Consider the following 25,677-nt stretch of genomic DNA (forward strand, 5'->3'; position numbering starts at 1 on the left):
TAAGACAGTTCTTGTGGAATTGGCAAAGTGATATTTGGAAGCCCATAGAGGGCTATGGTGAAAAAGGAAATATCCTCAGATGAAATCTGGAAAGAAGCTTTCTGAGAAACTGCTCAGTGTTCGGTTAATTCATCTCACAAAATTACATCTGTATTTCGTGGATCTCTTTGCTAGCCTTATTTCTGTGAAATCTCAGAGCAGATACTTCGGATCCCTTTGAAGATTATAGGGTCAAAGGAAATATCCTCCGATAACAAAGAGAAATAAACTTTCTGAGAAATTTCTTTGTGTTCTGTGAAATCATCTCACAGAGTTACAATTTTCCCCTAAAGAAGTCTTTCGCTAAGACAGTTCTTGTGGAATTGGCAAAGTGATATTTGGAAGCCCAGAGAGTTCTATGGTGAAAAAGGAAATATCCTCAGATGAAATCTGGAAAGAAGCTTACTGAGAAACTGCTTAGTTTTCGGTTAATTCATCTCACAGAGTTATATCTGTATTTCATGGATCTCTTTGCTAGCCATCTTTCTGTGGAATCTGAGAACAGATATTTCGGATCCCTTTGAAGACTATAGGGCCAAAGGAAATATCCTCCGATAACAAAGAGAAAGAAGCTTTCTGAGAAACTTCTTTGCATTCTGTGAAATCATCTCACAGAGTTACAGCTTTCCCCTCAAGAAGCCTTTCGCTAAGACAGTTCTTGTGGAATTGGCAAAGTGATATTTGGAAGCCCATAGAGGGCTATGGTGAAAAAGGAAATATGCTCAGATGAAATCTGGAAAGAAGATTTCTGAAAAACAGCTTGGTGTTCTGTTAATTCATCTCACAGAGTTACATCTGTATTTCTTGGATCTCTTTGCTAGCCTTATTTCTGTGGAATCTGAGAACAGATATTTCGGATCCTTTGAAGACAATAGCGCCAAAGATAATATCCTCCGATAACAAAGAGAAAGAAGCATTCTGAGAAACTTCTTTGCGTTCTGTGAAATCATCTCACAGAGTTACAGCTTTCCCCTCAAGAAGCCTTTCGCTAAGACAGTTCTTGTGGAATTGGCAAAGTGATATATGGAAGCCCATAGAGGGCTATGGTGAAAAAGGAAATATCCTCAGATGAAATCTGGAAAGAAGCTTTCTGAGAAACTGCTTAGTGTTCTGTTAATTCATCTCACATAGTTACATCTGTATTTCGTGGATCTCTTTCCTAGCCTTATTTCTGTGGAATCTGAGAACAGATATTTCGGATCCCATTGAAGACTATAGTGCCAAAGGTAATATACTTCGATAACAACGAGAAAGAAGCTTTCTCAGAAACTTCTTTGTGTTCTGTGAAATCATCTCACAGAGTTACAGCTTTCCCCTCAAGAAGCCTTTCGCTACGACAGTTCTTGTGTTATTTACAAAGTGATATTTGGAAGCCCTTTGATTGCTACGGTGAAAAAGGAAATATCCTCAGATGAAATCTGGAAAGAAGCTTTCTGAGAAACTGCTTAGTGTTCTTTAATTCATCTCACAGAGTTACATCTGTGTTTCGTGGATCTCTTGGCTAGCCTTATTTCTGTGGAATCTGAGAACAGATATTTCGGATCCCATTGAAGACTATAGTGCCAAAGGTAATATCCTTCGATAAAAAAGGGAAAGAAACTTTCTGAGAAACTTCTTTGTGTTCTGTGAAATCATCTCACAGAGTTACAGCTTTCCCCTCAAGAAGACTTTCGCTAAGACAGTTCTTGTGGAATTGGCAAAGTGATATATGGAAGCCCATAGAGGGCTAGGGTGAAAAAGGAAATATCCTCAGATGAAATCTGGAAAGAAGCTTTCTGAGAAACTGCTTAGTGTTCTGTTAATTCATGTCACAGAGTTACATCTGTATTTCGTGGATCTCTTTGCTAGCCTTATTTCTGTGGAATCTGAGAACAGATATTTCGGATCCCTTTGAAGACTATATTGCCAAAGGAAATATTCTCCGATGACAAAGAGAAAGAAGCTTTCTGAGAAACTTCTTTGTGTTCTGTGAAGTCATCTCAGAGAGTTACAGCTTTCCCCTCGAGAAGGCTTTCGCTAAGACAGTTCTTGTGGAATTGGCAAAGTGATATTTGGAAGCCCATAGAGAGCTATGTTGAAAAAGGAACTATCCTCAGATGAAATCTGGAAAGAATCTTTCTGAGAAACTGCTTAGTGTTTTGTTAATTCATGTCACAGAGTTACATCTGTATTTCGTGGATCTCTTTGCTAGCCTTATTTCTGTGGAATCTGAGAACAGATATTTCGGATCCCTTTGAAGATTATAAGGCCAAAGGAAATATCCTCCAATAAAAAAGAGAGAGAAGCTTACTGAGAAACTTCTTGGCGTTCTGTGAAATCATCTCACAGAGTTACAGCTTTCCCCTCAAGAAGCCTTTCGATAAGACAGTTCTTGTGGAATTGGCAAAGTGATATTTGGAAGCCGAGAGAGTTCTATGGTGAAAAAGGAAATATCCTCAGATGAAATCTGGAAAGAAGCTTTCTGAGAAACTGCTTAGTGTTCTGTTAATTCATCTCACAGAGTTACATCTGTATTTCGTGGATCTCTTTGCTAGCCTTATTTCTGTGGAATCTGAGAACAGATATTTCGGATCCCATTGAAGCCTATAGGCCAAAGGAAATATCCTCTGATAACAAAGAGAAAGAAGCTTTCTGAGAAACTTCTTTGCATTCTGTGAAATCATCTCACAGAGTTACAAATTTCCCCTCAAGGAGCCTTTCGCTACTACAGTTCTTGTGTTATTGAAAAAGTGATATTTGGAAGCCCTTAGAGGGCTATGGTGAAAAAGGAAATATCCTCAGATGAAATCTGGAAAGAAGCTTTCTGAGAAACTGCTTAGTGTTCTGTTAATTCATCTCACAGAGTTACATCTGTATTTCGGGGATCTCTTTGCTAGCCTTATTTCTGTGGAATCTGAGAACAGATATTTCGGATCCCATTGAAGACTATAGGGCCAAAGGAAATATACTTCGATAACAAAGAGAAAGAAGCTTTCTGAGAAACTTCTTTGTGTTCTGTGAAATCATCTCACAGAGTTACAGCTTTCCCCTCAAGAAGCCTTTCGCTAAGACAGTTCTTGTGGAATTGGCAAAGTGATATTTCGAAGCCCATAGAGGGCTAGGGTGAAAAAGGAAATATCCTCAGATGAAATCTGGAAAGAAGCTTTCTGAGAAACTGCTTGGTGTTCTGTTAATTCATATCACAGAGTTATATCTGTATTTCGTGGATCTCTTTGCTAGCCTTATTTCTGTGGAATCTGAGAACAGATATTTCGGATCCCTTTGAAGATTAAAGGGCCAAAGGAAATATCCTCTGATAACAAAGAGAAAGAAGCTTTCTCAGAAACTTCTTTGTGTTCTGTGAAAACATCTCACAGAGTTACAGCTTTCTCCTCAAGAAGCCTTTCGCTAAGACAGTTCTTGTGGAATTGGCAAAGTGATATTTGGAAGCCCATAGAGGGCTATGTTGAAAAAGGAAATATCCTCAGATGAAATCTGGAAAGAAGCTTTCTGAGAAACTGCTTGGAGTTCTGTTAATTCATCTCACAGAGTTACATCTGTATATTTGGATCTCTTTGCTAGCCTTATTTCTGTGGAATTTGAGAACAGATATTTCGGATCACTTTGAAGACTATAGAGCCAAAGGAAATATCCTCCGATAACAAAGAGAAAGAAGCTTTCTGAGAAACTTCTTGGCGTTCTGTGAAATCATCTCACAGAGTTACAGCTTTCCCCTCAAGAAGCCTTTCACTAAGACAGTTCTTGTGGAATTGGCAAAGTGATATTTGGAAGCCCATAGAGGGCTATGGTGAAAAAGGAAATATCCTCAGATGAAATCTGGAAAGAAGCTTTCTGAGAAACTGCTCAGTGTTCGGTTAATTCATCTCACAAAATTACATCTGTATTTCGTGGATCTCTTTGCTAGCCTTATTTCTGTGAAATCTCAGAGCAGATACTTCGGATCCCTTTGAAGATTATAGGGTCAAAGGAAATATCCTCCGATAACAAAGAGAAAGAAACTTTCTGAGAAATTTCTTTGTGTTCTGTGAAATCATCTCACAGAGTTACAATTTTCCCCTAAAGAAGTCTTTCGCTAAGACAGTTCTTGTGGAATTGGCAAAGTGATATTTGGAAGCCCATAGAGGGCTATGGTGAAAAAGGAAATATGCTCAGATGAAATCTGGAAAGAAGATTTCTGAAAAACAGCTTGGTGTTCTGTTAATTCATCTCACAGAGTTACATCTGTATTTCTTGGATCTCTTTGTAGCCTTATTTCTGTGGAATCTGAAAACAGATATTTCGGATCCCTTTTAAGACTATAAGGCCAAGGGAAATAACTTTCGATAACAAAGAGAAAGAAGCTTTCTGAGAAACTTCTTGGCGTTCTGGGAAATCATCTCACAGAGTTACAGCTTTCCCCTCAAGAAGCCTTTCGCTACGACAGTTCTTGTGTTGTTTACAAAGTGATATTTGGAAGCCCTTAGATTGCTATGGTGAAAAAGGATATATCCTCAGATGAAATCTGGAAAGAAGCTTTCTGAGAAACTGCTTAGTGTTCTTTAATTCATCTCACAGAGTTACATCTGTATTTCGTGGATCTCTTTGCTAGCCTTATTTCTGTGGAATCTGAGAACAGATATTTCGGATCCCATTGAAGACTATAGTGCCAAAGGTAATATACTTCGATAACAACGAGAAAGAAGCTTTCTCAGAAACTTCTTTGTGTTCTGTGAAATCATCTCACAGAGTTACAGCTTTCCCCTCAAGAAGCCTTTCGGTACGACAGTTCTTGTGTTATTTACAAAGTGATATTTGGAAGCCCTTTGATGGCTATGGTGAAAAAGGAAATATCCTCAGATGAAATCTGGAAAGAAGCTTTCTGAGAAACTGCTTAGTGTTCTTTAATTCATCTCACAGTGTTACATCTGTGTTTCGTGGATCTCTTTGCTAGCCTTATTTCTGTGGAATCTGAGAACAGATATTTCGGATCCCATTGAAGACTATAGTGCCAAAGGTAATATCCTTCGATAAAAAAGAGAAAGAAACTTTCTGAGAAACTTCTTTGTGTTCTGTGAAATCATCTCACAGAGTTACAGCTTTCCCCTCAAGAAGACTTTCGCTAAGACAGTTCTTGTGGAATTGGCAAAGTGATATATGGAAGCCCATAGAGGGCTAGGGTGAAAAAGGAAATATCCTCAGATGAAATCTGGAAAGAAGCTTTCTGAGAAACTGCTTAGTGTTCTGTTAATTCATGTCACAGAGTTACATCTGTATTTCGTGGATCTCTTTGCTAGCCTTATTTCTGTGGAATCTGAGAACAGATATTTCGGATCCCTTTGAATACTATAGTGCCAAAGGAAATATTCTCCGATGACAAAGAGAAGAAGCTTTCTGAGAAACTACTTTGTGTTCTGTGAAATCATCTCACAGAGTTACAGCATTCCCCTCAAAAAGTCTTTCGCTAAGACAGTTCTTCTGGAATTGGCAAAGTGATATTTGGAAGCCCATAGAGGGCTATGGTGAAAAAGGAAATATCCTCAGATGAAATCTGGAAAGAAGCTTTCTGAGAAACTGCTTGGTGTTCTGTTAATTCATCTCACAGAGTTACATCTGTATTTCGTGGATCTCTTTGCTAGCCTTATTTCTGTGAAATCTGAGAACAGATATTTCGGATCCCTTAGAAGACTATAGAGCCAAAGGAAATATCCTCTGATTACAAAGAGAAAGAAGCTTTCTGAGAAACTTCTTTGTGTTCTGTGAAATCATCTCAGAGAGTTACAGCTTTCCCCTCGAGAAGGCTTTCGCTAAGACAGTTCTTGTGGAATTGGCAAAGTGATATTTGGAAGCCCATAGAGAGCTATGTTGAAAAAGGAACTATCCTCAGATGAAATCTGGAAAGAATCTTTCTGAGAAACTGCTTAGTGTTCTGTTAATTCATGTCACAGAGTTACATCTGTATTTCGTGGATCTCTTTGCTAGCCTTACTTCTGTGGAATCTGAGAACAGATATTTCGGATCCCTTTGAAGACTATAAGGCCAAAGGAAATATCCTCCAATAAAAAAGAGAGAGAAGCTTTCTGAGAAACTTCTTGGCGTTCTGTGAAATCATCTCAGACAGTTACTGCTTTCCCCTCAAGAAGCCTTTCGCTTAGACAGTTCTTGTGTAATTGGCAAAGTGATATTTGGAAGCCCATAGAGGGCTATGATGAAAAAGGAAATATCCTCGGATGAAATCTGGAAAGAAGCTTTCTGAGAAACTGCTTAGTGTTCCGTTAATTCATCTCACAAAATTACATCTGTATTTCGTGGATCTCTTTGCTAGCCTTATTTCTGTGGAATCTCTGAACAGATATTTCGGATCCCTTTGAAGATTATAGGGCCAAAGGAAATATCCTCCGATAACAAAGAGAAAGAAGCTTTCTGAGAAATTTCTTTGTGTTCTGTGAAATCATCTCACAGAGTTACAATTTTCCCCTAAAGAAGTCTTTCGCTAAGACAGTTCTTGTGGAATTGGCAAAGTGATATTTGGAAGCCCATAGAGGGCTAGGGTGAAAAAGGAAATATCCTCAGACGAAATCTAGAAAGAAGCTTTCTGAGAAACTGCTTAGTTTTTGGTTAATTCATCTCACAGAGTTACATCTGTATTTCGTGGATCTCTTTGCTAGCCTTATTTCTGTGGAATCTGAGAACAGATATTTCGGATCCCTTTGAAGACTATAGGGCCAAAGGAAATATCCTCCGATAACAAAGAGAAAGAAGCTTTCTGAGAAACTTTTTGCATTCTGTGAAATCATCTCACAGAGTTACAGCTTTCCCCTCAAGAAGCCTTTCGCTAAGACAGTTCTTGTGGAATTGGCAAAGTGATATTTGGAAGCCCATAGAGGGCTATGGTGAAAAAGGAAATATCCTCAGATGAAATCTGGAAAGAAGATTTCTGAAAAACTGCTTGGTGTTCTATTAATTCATCTCAAAGAGTTACATCTGTATTTCGTGGATCTCTTTGCTAGCCTTATTTCTGTGGAATCTGAGAACAGATATTTCGGATCCCTTTGAAGACAATAGCGCCAAAGGAAATATCCTCCGATAACAAAGAGAAAGAAGCTTTCTGAGAAACTTCTTTGCGTTCTGTGAAATCATCTCACAGAGTTACAGCTTTCCCCTCAAGAAGCCTTTCGCTAAGACAGTTCTTGTGGAATTGGCAAAGTGATATTTGGAAGCCCATAGAGGGCTATGGTGAAAAAGGAAATATCCTCAGATGAAATCTGGAAAGAAGCTTTCTGAGAAACTGCATAGTGTTCTGTTAATTCATGTCACAGGGTTACATCTGTATTTCGTGGATCTCGTTGCTAGCCTTATTTCTGTGGAATCTGAGAACAGATATTTCGGATCCCTTTGAAGACTATAAGGCCAAAGGAAATAACCTCAGATAACAAAGAGAAAGAAGCTTTCTGAGAAACTTCTTTGTGTTCTGTGAAATCATCTCAGAGAGTTACAGCTTTCCCCTCAAGAAGCCTTTCGCTAAGACGGTTCTTGTGGAATTGGCAAAGTGATATTTGGAAGCCCATAGAGGGCTATGGTGAAAAAGGAAATATCCTCAGATGAAATCTGGAAAGAAGCTTTCTGAGAAACTGCTTAGTGTTCTGTTAATTCATCTCACAGAGTTACATCTGTATTTCGTGGATCTCTTTGCTAGCCTTTTTTATGTGGAATCTGAGAATAGATATTTCGGATCCCTTTGAACACTATAGAGCCAAAGGAAATATCCTCTGATAACAAAGAGAAAGAAGCTTTCTGAGAAACTTATTTGTGTTCTGTGAAATCATCTCACAGAGTTACAGCTTTCCCCTCAAGAAGCCTTTCGCTAAGACAGTTCTTGTGGAATTGGCAAAGTGATATTTGGAAGCCCATAGAGGTGTATGATGAAAAAGGAAATATCCTCAATGAAATCTGGAAAGAATCTTTCTGAGAAACTGCTTAGTGTTCTGTTAATTCATGTCAAAGCGTTACATCTGTATTTCGTGGATCTCTTTGTAGCCTTCTTTCTGTGGAATCTGAAAACAGATATTTCGGATCCCTTTTAAGACTATAAGGCCAGGGGAAATAACTTACGATAAAAAAGAGAAAGAAGCTTTCTGAGAAACTTCTTGGCGTTCTGGGAAATCATCTCACAGAGTTACAGCTTTCCCCTCAAGAAGCCTTTCGCTTCGACAGTTCTTGTGTTATTTACAAAGTGATATTTGGAAGCCCTTTGATTGCTATGGTGAAAAAGGAAATATCCTCAGATGAAATCTGTAAAGAAGCTTTCTGAGAAACTGCTTAGTGTTCTTTAATTCATCTCACAGAGTTACATCTGTGTTTCGTGGATCTCTTTGCTAGCCTTATTTCTGTGGAATCTGAGAACAGATATTTCGGATCCCATTGAAGACTATAGTGCCAAAGGTAATATCCTTCGATAAAAAAGAGAAAGAAACTTTCTGAGAAACTTCTTTGTGTTCTGTGAAATCATCTCACAGAGTTACAGCTTTCCCCTCCAGAAGACTTTCGCTAAGACAGTTCTTGTGGAATTGGCAAAGTGATATATGGAAGCCCATAGAGGGCTAGGGTGAAAAAGGAAATATCCTCAGATGAAATCTGGAAAGAAGCTTTCTGAGAAACTGCTTAGTGTTCTGTTAATTCATGTCACAGAGTTACATCTGTATTTCGTGGATCTCTTTGCTAGCCTTATGTCTGTGGAATCTGAGAAGAGATATTTCGGATCCCTTTGAAGACTATAGTTCCAAAGGAAATATTCTCCGATGACAAAGAGAAAGAAGCTTTCTGAGAAACTACTTTGTGTTCTGTGAAATCATCTCACAGAGTTACAGCGTTCCCCTCAAGAAGTCTTTCGCTAAGACAGTTCTTGTGGAATTGGCAAAGTGATATTTGGAAGCCCATAGAGGGCTATGGTGAAAAAGGAAATAACCTCAGATGAAATCTGGAAAGAAGCTTTCTGAGAAACTGCTTGGTGTTCTGTTAATTCATCTCACAGAGTTACATCTGTATTTCGTGGATCTCTTTGCTAGCCTTATTTCTGTGAAATCTGAGAACAGATATTTCGGATCCCTTAGAAGACTATAGAGCCAAAGGAAATATCCTCTGATTACAAAGACAAAGAAGCTTTCTGAGAAACTTCTTTGTGTTCTGTGAAATCATCTCAGAGAGTTACAGCTTTCCCCTCGAGAAGGCTTTCGCTAAGACAGTTCTTGTGGAATTGGCAAAGTGATATTTGGAAGCCCATAGAGAGCTATGTTGAAAAAGGAACTATCCTCAGATGAAATCTGGAAAGAATCTTTCTGAGAAACTGCTTAGTGTTCTGTTAATTCATGTCACGGAGTTACATCTGTATTTCGTGGATCTCTTTGCTAGCCTTATTTCTGTGGAATCTGAGAACAGATATTTCGGATCCCTTTGAAGACTATAAGGCCAAAGGAAATATCCTCCAATAAAAAAGAGAGAGAAGCTTTCTGAGAAACTTCTTGGCGTTCTGTGAAATCATCTCACAGAGTTACTGCTTTCCCCTCAAGAAGCCTTTCGCTTAGACAGTTCTTGTGGAATTGGCAAAGTGATATTTGGAAGCCCATAGCGAGCTATGATGAAAAAGGAAATATCCTCGGATGAAATCTGGAAAGAAGCTTTCTGAGAAACTGCTTAGTCTTCCGTTAATTCATCTCACAAAATTACATCTGTATTTCGTGGATCACTTTGCTAGCCTTATTTCTGTGGAATCTCAGAACAGATATTTCGGATGCCTTTGAAGATTATAGGGCCAAAGGAAATATCCTCCGATAACAAAGAGAAAGAATCTTTCTGAGAAATTTCTTTGTGTTCTGTGAAATCATCTCACAGAGTTACAATTTTCCCCTAAAGAAGTCTTTCGCTAAGACAGTTCTTGTGGAATTGGCAAAGTGATATTTGGAAGCCCATAGAGGGCTACGGTGAAAAAGGAAATATCCTCAGACGAAATCTAGAAAGAAGCTTACTGAGAAACTGCTTAGTTTTTGGTTAATTCATCTCACAGAGTTACATCTGTATTTCGTGGATCTCTTTGCTAGCCTTATTTCTGTGGAATCTGAGAACAGATATTTCGGATCCCTTTGAAGGCAGTAGCGCCAAAGGAAATATCCTCCGATAACAAAGAGAAAGAAGCTTTCTGAGAAACTTCTTTGCGTTCTGTGAAATCATCTCACAGAGTTACAGCTTTCCCCTCAAGAAGCCTTTCGCTAAGACAGTTCTTGTGGAATTGGCAAAGTGATATTTGGAAGCCCGTAGAGGGCTATGGTGAAAAAGGAAATATCCTCAGATGAAATCTGGAAAGAAGCTTTCTGAGAAACTGCATAGTGTTCTGTTCATTCATGTCACAGGGTTACATCTGTATTTCGTGGATCTCATTGCTAGCCTTATTTCTGTGGAATCTGAGAACAGATATTTCGGATCCCTTTGAAGACTATAAGGCCAAAGGAAATATCCTCAGATAACAAAGAGAAAGAAGCTTTCTGAGAAACTTCTTTGTGTTCTGTGAAATCATCTCAGAGAGTTACAGCTTTCCCCTCGAGAAGGCTTTCGCTAAGACAGTTCTTGTGGAATTGGCAAAGTGATATTTGGAAGCCCATAGAGAGCTATGTTGAAAAAGGAACTATCCTCAGATGAAATCTGGAAAGAATCTTTCTGAGAAACTGCTTAGTGTTCTGTTAATTCATGTCACAGAGTTACATCTGTATATCGTGGATCTCTTTGCTAGCCTTATTTCTGTGGAATCTGAGAACAGATATTTCGGATCCCTTTGAAGACTATAAGGCCAAAGGAAATATCCTCCAATAAAAAAGAGAGAGAAGCTTTCTGAGAAACTTCTTGGCGTTCTGTGAAATCATCTCACAGAGTTACTGCTATCCCCTCAAGAAGCCTTTCGCTTAGACAGTTCTTGTGGAATTGGCAAAGTGATATTTGGAAGCCCATAGAGGGCTATGATGAAAAAGGAAATATCCTCAGATGAAATCTGGAAAGAAGCTTTCTGAGAAACTGCTTAGTGTTCGGTTAATTCATCTCACAAAATTACATCTGTATTTCATGGATCTCTTTGCTAGCCATCTTTCTGTGGAATCTGAGAACAGATATTTCGGATCCCTTTGAAGACTATAGGGCCAAAGGAAATATCCTCCGATAACAAAGAGAAAGAAGCTTTCTGAGAAACTTCTTTGCATTCTGTGAAATCATCTCACAGAGTTACAGCTTTCCCCTCAAGAAGCCTTTCGCTAAGACAGTTCTTGTGGAATTGGCAAAGTGATATTTGGAAGCCCATAGAGGGCTACGGTGAAAAAGGAAATATGCTCAGATGAAATCTGGAAAGAAGATTTCTGAAAAACAGCTTGGTGTTCTGTTAATTCATCTCACAGAGTTACATCTGTATTTCTTGGATCTCTTTGCTAGCCTTATTTCTGTGGAATCTGAGAACAGATATTTCGGATCCCTTTGAATACAATAGCGCCAAAGATAATATCCTCCGATAACAAAGAGAAAGAAGCATTCTGAGAAACTTCTTTGCGTTCTGTGAAATCATCTCACAGAGTTACAGCTTTCCCCTCAAGAAGCCTTTCGCTAAGACGGTTCTTGTGGAATTGGCAAAGTGATATTTGGAAGCCCATAGAGGGCTATGGTGAAAAAGGAAATATCCTCAGATGAAATCTGGAAAGAAGCTTTATGAGAAACTGCTTAGTGTTCTGTTAATTCATCTCACAGAGTTACATCTGTATTTCGTGGATCTCTTTTCTAGTCTTTTTTATGTGGAATCTGAGAATAGATATTTCGGATCCTTTTGATTACTATAGAGCCAAAGGAAATATCCTCTGATAACAAAGAGAAAGAAGCTTTCTGAGAAACTTCTTTTTGTTCTGTGAAATCATCTCACAGAGTTACAGCTTTCCCCTCAAGAAGCCTTTCGCTAAGACAGTTCTTGTGGAATTGGCAAAGTGATATTTGGAAGCCCATAGAGGGCTATGTTGAAAAAGGAAATATCCTCAATGAAATCTGGAAAGAATCTTTCTGAGTAACTGCTTAGTGTTCTGTTAATTCATGTCAAAGAGTTACATCTGTATTTCGTGGATCTCTTTGTAGCCTTCTTTCTGTGAAATCTGAAAACAGATATTTCGGATCCCTTTTAAGACTATAAGGCCAGGGGAAATAACTTACGATAAAAAAGAGAAAGAAGCTTTCTGAGAAACTTCTTGGCGTTCTGGGAAATCATCTCACAGAGTTACAGCTTTCCCCTCAAGAAGCCTTTCGCTACGACAGTTCTTGTGTTATTTACAAAGTGATATTTGGAAGCCCTTAGATTGCTATGGTGAAAAAGGAAATATCCTCAGATGAAATCTGGAAAGAAGCTTTCTGAGAAACTGCTAAGTGTTCTGTTAATTCATCTCACAGAGTTACATCTGTATTTCGTGGATCTCTTTGCTAGCCTTATTTCTGTGAAATCTGAGAACAGATATTTCGGATCCCTTAGAAGACTATAGAGCCAAAGGAAATATCCTCTGATTACAAAGAGAAAGAGGCTTTCTGAGAAACTTCTTTGTGTTCTGTGAAATCATCTCAGAGAGTTACAGCTTTCCCCTCAAGATGCCTTTCGCTAAGACAGTTCTTGTGGAATTGGCAAAGTGATATTTGGAAGCCCATAGAGGGCTATGTTGAAAAAGGAAATATCCTCAGATGAAATCTGGAAAGAAGCTTTCTGAGAAACTGCTTAGTGTTCGGTTAATTCATCTCACAGAGTTACATCTGTATTTCGAGGATCTCTTTGCTATCCTTATTTCTGTGGAACCTGAGAAGAGATATTTTGGATCCCTTTGAAGACTATAGTGCCAAAGGAAATATTCTCCGATGACAAAGAGAAAGAAGCTTTCTGAGAAACTACTTTGTGTTCTGTGAAATCATCTCACAGAGTTACAGCGTTCCCCTCAAGAAGTCTTTCGCTAAGACGGTTCTTGTGGAATTGGCAAAGTGATATTTGGAAGCCCATAGAGGGCTATGGTGAAAAAGGAAATATCCTCAGATGTAATCTGGAAAGAAGCTTTCTGAGAAACTGCTAAGTGTTCTGTTAATTCATCTCACAGAGTTACATCTGTATTTCGTGGATCTCTTTGCTAGCCTTATTTCTGTGAAATCTGAGAACAGATATTTCGGATCCCTTAGAAGACTATAGAGCCAAAGGAAATATCCTCTGATTACAAAGAGAAAGAGGCTTTCTGAGAAACTTCTTTGTGTTCTGTGAAATCATCTCAGAGAGTTACAGCTTTCCCCTCAAGATGCCTTTCGCTAAGACAGTTCTTGTGGAATTGGCAAAGTGATATTTGGAAGCCCATAGAGGGCTATGGTGAAAAAGGAAATATCCTCAGATGAAATCTGGAAAGAAGATTTCTGAAAAACTGCTTGGTGATCTATTAATTCATCTCACAGAGTTACATCTGTATTTCGTGGATCTCTTTGCTAGCCTTATTTCTGTGGAATCTGAGAACAGATATTTCGGATCCCTTTGAAGACAATAGCGCCAAAGTTAATATCCTCCGATAACAAAGAGAAAGAAGCTTTCTGAGAAACTTCTTTTCGTTCTGTGAAATCATCTCACAGAGTTACAGCTTTCCCCTCAAGAAGCCTTTCGCTAAGACAGTTCTTGAGGAATTGGCAAAGTGATATTTGGAAGCCCATAGAGGGCTATGGTGAAAAGGAAATATCCTCAGATGAAATCTGGAAAGAAGCTTTCTGAGAAACTACATAGTGTTCTGTTAATTCATGTCACAGTGTTACATCTGTATTTCGTGGATCTCGTTGCTAGTCTTATTTCTGTGGAATCTGAGAACAGATATTTCGGATCCCTTTGAAGACTATAAGGCCAAAGGAAATATCCTCCGATAACAAAGAGAAAGAAGCTTTCTGAGGAACTTCTTTGTGTTCTGTGAAATCATCTCACAGAGTTACAGCTTTCCCCTCAAAAGCCTTTCGATAAGACAGTTCTTGTGTAATTGGCAAAGTGATATTTGGAAGCCCATAGAGAGCTATGTTGAAAAAGGAACTATCCTCAGATGAAATCTGGAAAGAATCTTTCTGAGAAACTGCTTAGTGTTCTGTTAATTCATGTCACAGAGTTACATCTGTATTTCGTGGATCTCTTTGCTAGCCTTATTTCTGTGGAATCTGGGAACAGAAATTTCGGATCCCTTTGAAGACTATAAGGCCAAAGGAAATATCCTCCAATAAAAAAGAGAGAGAAGCTTTCTGAGAAACTTCTTGGCGTTCTGTGAAATCATCTCACAGATTTACTGCTTTCCCCTCAAGAAGCCTTTCGCTTAGACAGTTCTTGTGGAATTGGCAAAGTGATATTTGGAAGCCCATAGAGGGCTATGGTGAAAAAGGAAATATCCTCAGACGAAATCTGGGAAGAAGCTTTCTGAGAAACTGCTTAGTTTTTGTTTAATTCATCTCACAGAGTTACATCTGTATTTCGTGGATCTCTTTACTAGCCTTATTTCTGTGGAATCTGAGAACAGATATTTCGGATCCCTTTGAAGACTATAGGGCCAAAGTAAATATCCTCCGATAACAAAGAGAAAGAAGCTTTCTGAGAAACTTCTTTGCATTCTGTGAAATCATCTCACAGAGTTACAGCTTTCCCCTCAAGAAGCCTTTCGCTAAGACAGTTCTTGTGGAATTGGCAAAGTGATATTTGGAAGACCATAGAGGGCTATGGTGAAAAAGGAAATATCCTCAGATGAAATCTGGAAAGAAGCTTTCTGAGAAACTGCATAGTATTCTGTTAATTCATGTCACAGGGTTACATCTGTATTTCGTGGATCTCGTTGCTAGCCTTATTTCTGTGGAATCTGAGAACAGATATTTCGGATCCCTTTGAAAACTATAAGGCCAAAGGAAATATCCTCCGATAACAAAGAGAAAGAAGCTTTCTTAGAAACTTCTTGGCGTTCTGTTAAATCATCTCACAGAGTTACAGCTTTCCCCTCAAGAAGCCTTTCGCTAAGACACTTCTTGAGGAATTGGCAAAGTGATATTTGGAAGCCCGTAGAGGGCTATGACGAAAAAGGAAATATCCTCAGATGAAATCTGGAAAGAAGCTTTCTGAGAAACTGCTTAGTGTTCGGTAATTCACCCCAAAAAATTACATCTGTATTTCGTGGATCTCTTTGCTAGCCTTATTTCTGTGGAATCTCAGAACAGATATTTCGGATCCCTTTGAAGATTATAGGGCCAAAGGAAATATCCTCCGATAACAAAGAGAAAGAAGCTTTCTGAGAAATTTCTTTGTGTTCTGTGAAATCATCTCACAGAGTTACAATTTTCCCCTAAAGAAGTCTTTCGCTAAGACAGTTCTTGTGGAATTTGCAAAGTGATATTTGGAAGTTCATAGAGGGCTATGGTGAAAAAGGAAATATCCTCAGATGAAATCTGGAAAGAAGCTTTCTGAGAAACTGCTTAGTGTTCTGTTAATTCATCTCACAGAGTTACATCTGTATTTCGTGGATCTCTTTTCTAGCCTTTTTTATGTGGAATCTGAGAATAGATATTTCAGATCCCTTTGAAGACTATAGAGCCAAAGGAAATATCCTTTGATAACAAAGAGAAAGAAGCTTTCTGAGAAACTTCTTTGTGTTCTGTGAAATCATCTCACAGAGTTACAGCTTTCCCCTCAAGAAGCCTTTCGCTAAGACAGTTCTTGTGGAATTGCCAAAGTGATACTTGGAAGCCCATAGTGGTCTATGTTGAAAAAGGAAATATCCTCAATGAAATCTGGAAAGAATCTTTCTGAGTAACTCCTTAGAGTTCTGTTAATTCATGTCAAAGAGTTACATCTGTTTTTCGTGGATCTCTTTGTAGCCTTATTTCTGTGGAATCTGAAAACAGATATTTCGGATCCCTTTTAAGACTATAAGGCCAGGGGAAATAACTTACTATAACAAAGAGAAAGAAGCTTTCTGAGAAACTTCTTGGCGTTCTGGGAAATCATCTCACAGAGTTACAGCTTTCCCCTCAAGAAGCCTTTCGCTACGACAGTTCATGTGTTATTTACAAAGTGATATTTGGAAGCCCTTAGATTGCTATGGTGAAAAAGGAAATATCCTCAGATGAAATCTGGAAAGAAGCTTTCTGAGAAACTGCTTAGTGTTCTTTAATTCATCTCACAGAGTTACATCTGTATTTCGTGGATCTCTTTGCTAGCCTTATTTCTGTGGAATCTGAGAACAGATATTTCGGATCCCATTGAAGACTATAGTGCCAAAGGTAATATACTTCTATAACAAAGAGAAAGAAGCTTTCTCAGAAACTTCTTTGTATTCTGTGAAATCATCTCACAGAGTTACAGCTTTCCCCTCAAGAAGCCTTTCACTACGACAGTTCTTGTGTTATTTACAAAGTGATATTTGGAAGACCTTTGATTGCTATGGTGAAAAAGGAAATATCCTCAGATGAAATCTGGAAAGAAGCTTTCTGAGAAACTGCTTAGTGTTCTTTAATTCATCTCACAGAGTTACATCTGTGTTTCGTGGATCTCTTTGCTAGCCTTATTTCTGTGGAATCTGAGAACAGATATTTCGGATCCCACTGAAGACTATAGTGCCAAAGGAAATATCCTTCGATAAAAAAGAGAAAGAAACTTTCTGAGAAACTTCTTTGTGTTCTGTGAAATCATCTCACAGAGTTACAGCTTTCCCCTCAAGAAGACTTTCGCTAAGACAGTTCTTGTGGAATTGGCAAAGTGATATATGGAAGCCCATAGAGGGCTAGGGTGAAAAAGGAAATATCCTCAGATGAAATCTGGAAAGAAGCTTTCTGAGAAACTGCTTAGTGTTCTGTTAATTCATGTCACAGAGTTACATCTGTATTTCGTGGATCTCTTTGCTAGCCTTATTTCTGTGGAATCTGAGAACAGATATTTCGGATCCCTTTGAAGACTATAGTGCCAAAGGAAATATTCTCCGATGACAAAGAGAAAGAAGCTTTCTGAGAAACTACTTTGTGTTCTGTGAAATCATTTCACAGAGTTACAGCGTTCCCCTCAAGAAGTCTTTCGCTAAGACAGTTCTTGTGGAATTGGCAAAGTGATATTTGGAAGCCCATAGAGGGCTATGGTGAAAAAGGAAATATCCTCAGATGAAATCTGGAAAGAAGCTTTCTGAGAAACTGCTTGGTGTTCTGTTATTTCATATCACAGAGTTATATCTGTATTTCGTGGACCTCTTTGCTAGCCTTCTTTCTGTGGAATCTGAGAACAGATATTTCGGATCCCTTTGAAGACTATAGTGCCAAAGGAAATATCCTCCGATAACAAAGAGAAAGAAGCTTTCTGAGAAACTTCTTTGTGTTCTGTGAAATCATCTCACAGAGTTACAGCTTTCCCCTCAAGAAGGCTTTCGCTAAGACAGTTCTTGTGGAATTGGCAAAGTGATATTTGGAAGCCCATAGAGGGCTATGGTGAAAAAGGAAATATCCTCAGATGAAATCTGGAAAGAAGCTTTCTGAGAAAATGTTTAGTTTTCGGTTAATTCATCTCACAGAGTTACATCTGTATTTCGTGGATCTCTTTGCTAGCCTTATTTCTGTGGAATCTGAGAACAGATATTTCGGATCACTTTGAAGACTATAGGGCCAAAGGAAATATCCTCCGATAACAAAGAGAAAGAAGCTTTCTGAGAAACTTCTTTGCATTCTGTGAAATCATCTCACAGAGTTACAGCTTTCCCCTCAAGAAGCCTTTCGCTAAGACAGTTCTTGTGGAATTGGCAAAGTGATATTTGGAAGCCCATAGAGGGCTAGGGTGAAAAAGGAAATATCCTCAGATGAAATCTGGAAAGAAGATTTCTAAAAAACTGCTTGGTGTTCTATTAATTCATCTCACAGAGTTACATCTGTATTTCGTGGATCTCTTTGCTAGCCTTATTTCTGTGAAATCTGAGAACGGATATTTCGGATCCCTTTGAAGACTATAGGGCCAAAGGAAATATCCTCCGATAACAAAGAGAAAGAAGCTTTCTGAGAAACTTCTTTGTGTTCTGTGAATTCATCTCACAGAGTTACAGCTTTCACCTCAAGAAGGCTTTCGCTAAGACAGTTCTTGTGGAATTGGCAAAGTGATATTTGGAAGCCCATAGAGGGCTATGGTCAAAAAGGAAATATCCTCAGATGAAATCTGGAAAGAAGCTTTCTGAGAAAATGCTTAGTTTTCGGTTAATTCATCTCACAGAGTTACATCTGTATTTCGTGGATCTCTTTGCTAGCCTTATTTCTGTGGAATCTGAGAACAGATATTTCGGATCCCTTTGAAAACTATAAGGCCAAAGGAAATATCCTCCGATAACAAAGAGAAAGAAGCTTTCTTAGAAACTTCTTGGCGTTCTGTTAAATCATCTCACAGAGTTACAGCTTTCCCCTCAAGAAGCCTTTCGCTAAGACACTTCTTGAGGAATTGGCAAAGTGATATTTGGAAGCCCGTAGAGGGCTATGACGAAAAAGGAAATATCCTCAGATGAAATCTGGAAAGAAGCTTTCTGAGAAACTGCTTAGTGTTCGGTAATTCACCCCAAAAAATTACATCTGTATTTCGTGGATCTCTTTGCTAGCCTTATTTCTGTGGAATCTCAGAACAGATATTTCGGATCCCTTTGAAGATTATAGGGCCAAAGGAAATATCCTCCGATAACAAAGAGAAAGAAGCTTTCTGAGAAATTTCTTTGTGTTCTGTGAAATCATCTCACAGAGTTACAATTTTCCCCTAAAGAAGTCTTTCGCTAAGACAGTTCTTGTGGAATTTGCAAAGTGATATTTGGAAGTTCATAGAGGGCTATGGTGAAAAAGGAAATATCCTCAGATGAAATCTGGAAAGAAGCTTTCTGAGAAACTGCTTAGTGTTCTGTTAATTCATCTCACAGAGTTACATCTGTATTTCGTGGATCTCTTTTCTAGCCTTTTTTATGTGGAATCTGAGAATAGATATTTCAGATCCCTTTGAAGACTATAGAGCCAAAGGAAATATCCTTTGATAACAAAGAGAAAGAAGCTTTCTGAGAAACTTCTTTGTGTTCTGTGAAATCATCTCACAGAGTTACAGCTTTCCCCTCAAGAAGCCTTTCGCTAAGACAGTTCTTGTGGAATTGCCAAAGTGATACTTGGAAGCCCATAGTGGTCTATGTTGAAAAAGGAAATATCCTCAATGAAATCTGGAAAGAATCTTTCTGAGTAACTCCTTAGAGTTCTGTTAATTCATGTCAAAGAGTTACATCTGTTTTTCGTGGATCTCTTTGTAGCCTTATTTCTGTGGAATCTGAAAACAGATATTTCGGATCCCTTTTAAGACTATAAGGCCAGGGGAAATAACTTACTATAACAAAGAGAAAGAAGCTTTCTGAGAAACTTCTTGGCGTTCTGGGAAATCATCTCACAGAGTTACAGCTTTCCCCTCAAGAAGCCTTTCGCTACGACAGTTCATGTGTTATTTACAAAGTGATATTTGGAAGCCCTTAGATTGCTATGGTGAAAAAGGAAATATCCTCAGATGAAATCTGGAAAGAAGCTTTCTGAGAAACTGCTTAGTGTTCTTTAATTCATCTCACAGAGTTACATCTGTATTTCGTGGATCTCTTTGCTAGCCTTATTTCTGTGGAATCTGAGAACAGATATTTCGGATCCCATTGAAGACTATAGTGCCAAAGGTAATATACTTCTATAACAAAGAGAAAGAAGCTTTCTCAGAAACTTCTTTGTATTCTGTGAAATCATCTCACAGAGTTACAGCTTTCCCCTCAAGAAGCCTTTCACTACGACAGTTCTTGTGTTATTTACAAAGTGATATTTGGAAGACCTTTGATTGCTATGGTGAAAAAGGAAATATCCTCAGATGAAATCTGGAAAGAAGCTTTCTGAGAAACTGCTTAGTGTTCTTTAATTCATCTCACAGAGTTACATCTGTGTTTCGTGGATCTCTTTGCTAGCCTTATTTCTGTGGAATCTGAGAACAGATATTTCGGATCCCACTGAAGACTATAGTGCCAAAGGAAATATCCTTCGATAAAAAAGAGAAAGAAACTTTCTGAGAAACTTCTTTGTGTTCTGTGAAATCATCTCACAGAGTTACAGCTTTCCCCTCAAGAAGACTTTCGCTAAGACAGTTCTTGTGGAATTGGCAAAGTGATATATGGAAGCCCATAGAGGGCTAGGGTGAAAAAGGAAATATCCTCAGATGAAATCTGGAAAGAAGCTTTCTGAGAAACTGCTTAGTGTTCTGTTAATTCATGTCACAGAGTTACATCTGTATTTCGTGGATCTCTTTGCTAGCCTTATTTCTGTGGAATCTGAGAACAGATATTTCGGATCCCTTTGAAGACTATAGTGCCAAAGGAAATATTCTCCGATGACAAAGAGAAAGAAGCTTTCTGAGAAACTACTTTGTGTTCTGTGAAATCATTTCACAGAGTTACAGCGTTCCCCTCAAGAAGTCTTTCGCTAAGACAGTTCTTGTGGAATTGGCAAAGTGATATTTGGAAGCCCATAGAGGGCTATGGTGAAAAAGGAAATATCCTCAGATGAAATCTGGAAAGAAGCTTTCTGAGAAACTGCTTGGTGTTCTGTTATTTCATATCACAGAGTTATATCTGTATTTCGTGGACCTCTTTGCTAGCCTTCTTTCTGTGGAATCTGAGAACAGATATTTCGGATCCCTTTGAAGACTATAGTGCCAAAGGAAATATCCTCCGATAACAAAGAGAAAGAAGCTTTCTGAGAAACTTCTTTGTGTTCTGTGAAATCATCTCACAGAGTTACAGCTTTCCCCTCAAGAAGGCTTTCGCTAAGACAGTTCTTGTGGAATTGGCAAAGTGATATTTGGAAGCCCATAGAGGGCTATGGTGAAAAAGGAAATATCCTCAGATGAAATCTGGAAAGAAGCTTTCTGAGAAAATGTTTAGTTTTCGGTTAATTCATCTCACAGAGTTACATCTGTATTTCGTGGATCTCTTTGCTAGCCTTATTTCTGTGGAATCTGAGAACAGATATTTCGGATCACTTTGAAGACTATAGGGCCAAAGGAAATATCCTCCGATAACAAAGAGAAAGAAGCTTTCTGAGAAACTTCTTTGCATTCTGTGAAATCATCTCACAGAGTTACAGCTTTCCCCTCAAGAAGCCTTTCGCTAAGACAGTTCTTGTGGAATTGGCAAAGTGATATTTGGAAGCCCATAGAGGGCTAGGGTGAAAAAGGAAATATCCTCAGATGAAATCTGGAAAGAAGATTTCTAAAAAACTGCTTGGTGTTCTATTAATTCATCTCACAGAGTTACATCTGTATTTCGTGGATCTCTTTGCTAGCCTTATTTCTGTGAAATCTGAGAACGGATATTTCGGATCCCTTTGAAGACTATAGGGCCAAAGGAAATATCCTCCGATAACAAAGAGAAAGAAGCTTTCTGAGAAACTTCTTTGTGTTCTGTGAATTCATCTCACAGAGTTACAGCTTTCACCTCAAGAAGGCTTTCGCTAAGACAGTTCTTGTGGAATTGGCAAAGTGATATTTGGAAGCCCATAGAGGGCTATGGTCAAAAAGGAAATATCCTCAGATGAAATCTGGAAAGAAGCTTTCTGAGAAAATGCTTAGTTTTCGGTTAATTCATCTCACAGAGTTACATCTGTATTTCGTGGATCTCTTTGCTAGCCTTATTTCTGTGGAATCTGAGAACAGATATTTCGGATCCCTTTGAAGAATATAGGGCCAAAGGAAATATCCTCCGATAACAAAGAGAAAGAAGCTTTCTGAGAAACTTCTTTGCATTCCGTGAAATCATCTCACAGAGTTACAGCTTTCCCCTCAAGAAGCCTTTCGCTAAGACAGTTCTTGTGGAATTGGCAAAGTGATATTTGGAAGCCCATAGAGGGCTAGGGTGAAAAAGGAAATATCCTCAGATGAAATCTGGAAAGAAGATTTCTGAAAAACTGCTTGGTGTTCTATTAATTCATCTCACAGAGTTACATCTGTATTTCGTGGATCTCTTTGCTAGCCTTATTTCTGTGGAATCTGAGAACAGATATTTCGGATCCCTTTGAAGACAATAGAGCCAAAGGAAATATCCTCCGATAACAAAGAGAAAGAAGCTTTCTGAGAAACTTCTTTGCGTTCTGTGAAATCATCTCACAGAGTTACAGCTTTCCCCTCAAGAAGCCTTTCGCTAAGACAGTTCTTGTGGAATTGGCAAAGTGATATTTGGAAGCCCATAGAGGGCTATGGTGAAAAAGGAAATATCCTCAGATGAAATCTGGAAAGAAGCTTTCTGAATAACTGCATAGTGTTCTGTTAATTCATGTCACAGGGTTACATCTGTATTTCGTGGATCTCTTTGCTAGCCTTATTTCTGTGGAATCTGAGAACAGATATTTCGGATCCCTTTGAAGACTATAAGGCCAAAGGAAATATCCTCCGATAACAAAGAGAAAGAAGCTTTCTGAGAAACTACTTGGCGTTCTGTTAAATCATCTCACAGAGTTACAGCTTTCCCCTCAAGAAGCCTTTCGCTAAGACAGTTCTTGTGGAATAGGCAAAGTGATATTTGGAAGCCCGTAGAGGGCTATGATGAAAAAGGAAATATCCTCAGATGAAATCTGGAAAGAAGCTTTCTGAGAAACTGCTTAGTGTTCGGATAATTCACCTCAAAAAATTTCATCTGTATTTCGTGGATCTCTTTGCTAGCCTTATGTCTGTGGAATCTCAGAACAGATATTTCGGATCCCTTTGAAGATTATAGGGCCAAAGGAAATATACTCCGATAACAAAGAGAAAGAAGCTTTCTGAGAAATTTCTTTGTGTTCTGTGAAATCATCACACAGAGTTACAATTTACCCCTAAAGAAGTCTTTCGCTAAGACAGTTGTTGTGGAATTTGCAAAGTGATATTTGGAAGTACATAGAGGGCTGCGGTGAGAAAGGAAATATCCTCAGATGAAATCTGGAAAGAAGCTTTCTGAGAAACTGCTTGGTGTTCTGTTAATTCATCTCACAGAGTTACATCTGTATTTCGTGGATCTCTGCTAGCCTTATTTCTGTGGAATCTGAGAACAGATATTTCGGATCCCTTTGAAGACTATAGGTCCAAAGGAAATATCCTCCGATTACAAAGAGAAAGAAACTTTCTGAGAAACTTCTTTGTGTTCTGTGAAATCATCTCACAGAGTTACTGCTTTCCCCTCAAGAAGCCTTTCGCTACGACAGTTCTTGTGTTATTTACAAAGTGATATTTGGAAGCCCTTAGATTGTTATGGTGAAAAAGGAAATATCCTCAGATGAATTCTGGAAAGAAGCTTTCTGGGAAACTGCTTAGTGTTCGTTAATTCATCTCACAGAGTTACATCTGTGTTTGGTGGATCTCTTTGCTAGCCTTATTTCTGTGGAATCTGAGAACAGATATTTCGGATCCCATTGAAGACTATAGTGCCAAAGGTAATATCCTTCGATAACAAAGAGAAAGAAGCTTTCTGAGAAACTTCTTTGTGTTCTGTGAAATCATCTCACAGAGTTACAGCTTTCCCCTCAAGAAGCCTTTCGCTACGACAGTTCTTGTGTTATTTACAAAGTGATATTTGGAAGCCCTTAGATTGCTATGGTGAAAAAGGAATTATCCTCAGATGAAATCTGGAAAGAAGCTTTCTGAGAAACTGCTTAGTGTTCTTTAATTCATCTCTCAGAGTTACATCTGTGTTTCGTGGATGTCTGTGCTAGCCTTATTTCTGTGGAATGTGAGAACAGATATTTCGGATCCCATTGAAGATTATAGTGCCAAAGGTAATATCCTTCGATAACAACGAGAAAGAAACTTTCTGAGAAACTTTTTTGTGTTCTGTGAAATCATCTCACAGAGTTACAGCTTTCCCCTCAAGAAGACTTTCGCTAAGACAGTTCTTGTGGAATTGGGAAAGTGATATATGGAAGCCCATAGAGGGCTAGGGTGAAAAAGGAAATATCCTCAGATGAAATCTGGAAAGAAGCTTTCTGAGAAACTGCTTGGTGTTCTGTTATTTCATATCACAGAGTTATATATGTATTTCGTGGATCTCTTTGCTAGCCTTATTTCTGTGGAATCTGAGAACAGATATTTCGGATCCCTTTGAAGACTATAGGGCCAAAGGAAATATCCTACGATAACAAAGAGAAAGAAGCTTTCTGAGAAATTTCTTTGTGTTCTGTGAAATCATCTCACAGAGTTACAGCTTTCCCCTCAAGAAGGCTTTCGCTAAGACAGTTCTTGTGGAATTGGCAAAGTGATATTTGGAAGCCCTTAGAGGGCTATGGTGAAAAAGGAAATATCCTCAGATGAAATCTGGAAAGAAGATTTCTGAAAAACTGCTTGGTGTTCTGTTAATTCATCTCACAGAGTTACATCTGTATTTCGTGGATCTCTTTGCTAGCCTTATTTCTGTGCAATCTGAGAATAGATATTTCGGATCCCTTTGAAGACTATAGTGCCAAAGGGAATATCCTCCGATAACAAAGAGAAAGAAGCTTTCTAAGAAACTTCTTTGCGTTCTGTGAAATCATCTCACAGAGTTACAGCTTTCCCCTCAAGAAGCCTTTCGCTAAGACAGTTCTTGTGGATTTGGCAAAGTGATATTTGGAAGCCCATAGGGGGCTACGGTGAAAAAGGAAATATCCTCAGATGAAATCTGGAAAGAAGCTTTCTGAGAAACTGCTTAGTGTTCTGTTAATTCATCTCACAGAGTTACCTATGTATTTCGTGGATCTCTTTGCTAGCCTTATTTCTGTGGACTCTGAGAACAGATATTTCGGATCCCTTTGAAGACTATAGGGCCAAAGGAAATATCCTTCGATAACAAAGAGAAAGAAGCTTTCTGAGAAACTTCTTTGTGTTCTGTGAAATCATCTCACAGAGTTACAGCTTTCCCCGCAAGAAGCCTTTCGCTAAGACAGTTCTTGTGGAATTGGCAAAGTGATATTTGGAAGCACATAGAGGGCTAGGGTGAAAAAGGAAATATCTTCAGATGAAATCTGGAAAGAAGCTTTCTGAGAGACTGCTTGGTGTTCTGTTAATTCATATCACAGAGTTATATCTATATTTCGTGGATCTCTTTGCTAGCCTTATTTCTGTGGAATCTGAGAACAGATATTTCGGATCCCTTTGTAGACTATAGGGCCAAAGGAAATATCCTCCGATAACAAAGAGAAAGAAGCTTTCTGAGAAACTTCTTTGTGTTCTGTGAAATCATCTCACAGAGTTACAGCTTTCCCCTCAAGAAGTCTTTCGCTAAGACAGTTCTTGTGGAATTGGCAAAGTGATATTAGAAGGCCTTAGAGGGCTATGGTGAAAAAGGAAATATCCTCAGATGAAATCTGGAAAGAAGCTTTCCGAGAATCTGCTTGGTGTTCTGTTAATTCATCTCACACAGTTACATCTGTATTTCGTGGATCTCTTTGCTAGCCTTATTTCTGTGGAATCTGAGAACAGATATTTCGGATCCCTTTGAAGACTATAGAGCCAAAGGAAATATCCTCTGATAACAAAGAGAAAGAAGCTTTCTGAGAAACTTCTTGTCGTTCTGGGAAATCATCTCACAGAGTTACAGCTTTCCC

This window comes from Macaca nemestrina, chromosome 15 (assembly GCF_043159975.1).
Source record: "Macaca nemestrina isolate mMacNem1 chromosome 15, mMacNem.hap1, whole genome shotgun sequence".
NCBI lineage: Eukaryota > Metazoa > Chordata > Mammalia > Primates > Cercopithecidae > Macaca > Macaca nemestrina.